Source organism: Neoarius graeffei, chromosome 6 (genome assembly GCF_027579695.1).
Source record: "Neoarius graeffei isolate fNeoGra1 chromosome 6, fNeoGra1.pri, whole genome shotgun sequence".
NCBI lineage: Eukaryota > Metazoa > Chordata > Actinopteri > Siluriformes > Ariidae > Neoarius > Neoarius graeffei.
Genome location: NC_083574.1, coordinates 87,444,452 through 87,447,759, shown reverse-complemented (window position 1 = coordinate 87,447,759; position 3,308 = coordinate 87,444,452). Strand labels below are relative to the sequence as shown.

The following is a 3,308-nucleotide window of genomic DNA, read 5'->3' as shown; positions in this document are numbered from 1 at the left end:
TTCTATGTCAGGGCCCACTTGAAGATCTCACAAATGTCCGCAGCCCACCACTGACCCAATAAATAATACCAAGGCAAATTAATGCATTTTAAGACCAATTTTTATTTTAATATTAAAAATGGAACATTTAGGACTGAATAGAACTATTATGAAAAATGCAGTAACCGCATAAAAGTGTAACATTTTATTATTTTGATGTGAAAATAGAATATTTAAGACTGAACTGAATTAATATGCAGGAAGGTCAGTGTGCATTACTCAACAACATCATATATTCTGTCAAGAAAATAATTGCAATGAAGCAAAACCAATGCATTGCACCTAATGTGAAGGCTGATGTTGCATGGTGCCAACCAGATACTTTATGTCTGGCACAATGGATGACAGTCGAAGTCGAAGATCTGGCTCAACATTCAGTTTATTTCTGTACTTTGTCTTCAGCGCCACTAGTGCAGAAAACCCGCACTCACATAGGTACGTCGTCGGAAAAGGCATCAGAAATCTCACAGCTCTGTCGGCCAGATCGGGATACTCAGAAGCAACATGAAGCCAAAAGTTTATCAGGTGCTTCTGTGAGAAGACCAGCTTCAATGCGGTGTCGCAGGAGAGATCCAGAAGACTGTCTTGCTCTTTTGCGCTCAGGGCAGCAATGGCCTCGTCACTGTGAACGCCGAATGGATTTTCGATCCAACTGCATTGCGCATCGAGGGGAGGGAAGTATTCGCACAGCTGTGTTTTCAAACCCTGGAGGTGCTCTTTGATTGAGTTAGTCACATGGATGGGAAGCTGCCTCTCTTCCTTTGTCAAAAAATCTGACAAGTTTTCAAAAGAGTCATAATTTGACTGGTCGACACGCTTATCCCACTGCACGAGTTTTCTTATCGCTCCCTCCACTTTGTGCTGGACCTTGAACATGTTAACAGCGGATCCCTGAAGAGCTAGATTCAAAGCATTTAAATGGCTGAAAATGTCGGCAAGATAACCCAATTTAGCCAGCCATTCAAAATCACTGAAGCAGTGTGCGAGTTCAAACTTTGAGTCGAGAAAAAACACGCGCACTTCATCCCGCAGCTCGAAAAGGCACGTCAGCACCTTTCCCCTTGAGAGCCATCGCACTTCTGTGTGTAACAACAGCTGCTGGTGATCACTGCCCATCTCTCCACACAGCACGGAAAATAAATGTGTTTGCAGTGGACGGCTTTTGATGAAGTTAACGGCTTTGACTGCCTGGTCTAAAACAGTCTTCAGATTCAGGGGCATTTTCTTTGCAGCCAGTGCTTCGCGGTGTATACTGCAGTGGACAGAGCTCGCTTGAGGGGCCACCGCTTTTACACGACTAACTGGCCCAGCATTGCATGCGCTCCATCAGTGCTCACCCCAACACATTTGGACCATTCAATACCATTGGAAACTACGAAAGTATTCAAAATGTCAAAAATTGCCTCAGCAGTTGAACGGGTTGGCAGAGGTCTACAAAATAAAAGGTCTTCCTTTATTTCGCCATTCTTTTCGTATCGGATGTAGGCAAGCAGATTTGATACGTTGGCAATGTCAGTTGATTCGTCCAGTTGGATGGCATAAAAACGGCTCCCTTTTATGTTCTCTATCAGCTGATGTAGCACATTGTCTGCCATGTCATCAATTCTGCGCTTGACAGTGTTATCCGACAGTGAAAGGAGTTTGATCGGCTGCACTGCTTTCTCTCCCAACATCACCTCAACTATCTTTTTAGTAGCTGGAAGAATCAAGTTCTCTCCATCAGTGTGTGGTTTTCCCGTCTTAGCGATGAGCTCGGAGACCAGATATGACGCTTCCACAGCCTTTGCATTGTCACTGCCCCTGGCAGTACCTTCCATTATTTTTCTCTTGCTCTGGTCTTCTTTGAGCTTGTTCTTAAAGAACTGTAGTGGCTTGTTTGCGTACTCCCCATGCTTTGTCTGGAGGTGACGGCGCAGTTTACAGGGCTTCAAGGCTTCATTCGAAAGTGTTTCGGAGCATACCAGACACAGCGGGAGTTGTTCAGCCTCTGAGCCAGTCCAATAAAATCCAAGACCCAAGTACTCATCACTGTATTTTCTTAGGCATTTTCTTTTCTGTTTGGCAGGGTGATGATCACTTGTAGACTCGCCCTCAGCCTCTGGAATCTCCTTTCTTTTAGTTCTCGCTGTTGCTAACCACCTATCCATTTTGATGCACCTTTTTGGCACCTAAACTAGCTTAACTTTGTATCCTCACCATGACAACTACCACTGTTTACACTGACTTTGCCGCGAATTGTAACGAGTCAACAGCCAATAAGGGTGATGATACACGGGGCAACTTTTTGGGCAATGTTGTCGAGCAATGTTGCTGGCAACGGGCAACTAGGTGAGACACAGGGCAACTTTTCAGGGCAACTAACAATGGGCAACAACAGTTAGCAACGGCAGTTTACAGTTAGCTAAAAAAAATCGATGTCTTAATTTTTGCTGTGACCATTTAATCAAGCTGTCTGTTGTTTTTTAGAGCTTTGGTGAGGTAAATTCCTCCATATAGAATATTAAAATAACAACTTACCGGCGTAAAAACAGATGAGGAGTCTCTCCATCTCTTCACTCCACTGACACTGAGCGGCCGCCATATTTGTTTGAAATTTCTGATCCGAACCTCACCGGAGGTCACATGACTCGATACTCGCATTCTGATTGGCTTATCTCAAAAAGTTGCCAGAGATTATCAAAACCATTCAGAAAGAAACAATGTTGCCCAATCTCAATAGAAAAGAGTCAAAACGCAATTGCCCAGCAACATTGCTCGGCAACATTGCCCAAAAAGTTGCCCCGTGTATCATCACCCTAAGGGGTTGCAACGTTCATCATTTTACTTTGAAAACCACAAATATAATTAAGGAGATGGTAGCGCTTTTTTATTATTTTTGGACACTCAGGCACACACAAATATTATATTAAGATTTTTAGAAAATGATTTGACGGCCCCCTTGCAATGCCTCCACAGCCCACCAGAGGGCCGCGGCCCATAGGTTGAAAATCACTGGCCTAATGGTTAGAAAAGCAGCTTTGGGACCAAAAGGTTGCTGGTTTGGCTACGTTCACACTGCAGGCTGAAGTGACTCAAATCCGATCTTTTCGCCCATATGTGACCTGTATCCGATCTTTTATTGACAATATGAACGACACAGATCCGATTTTTTCAAATCCGACCCAGGCCGTTTGGATATGTGGTCCTAATTCCGATTCCTATCTGCTCTTTTCATATGCGACTTCAGTCTGAACCGCCAGGTCGCATTCATCCGACTTACACGTCATCAA

At 44.0% G+C, this 3,308-nt stretch overlaps 1 pseudogene; it reads right to left on the bottom strand.

The window, feature by feature from the left end:
- Positions 1 to 321: 321 nt before the first annotated feature.
- Positions 322 to 2,186, bottom strand: LOC132888338 (zinc finger BED domain-containing protein 5-like; annotated as a pseudogene).
- Positions 2,187 to 3,308: the final 1,122 nt, after the last annotated feature.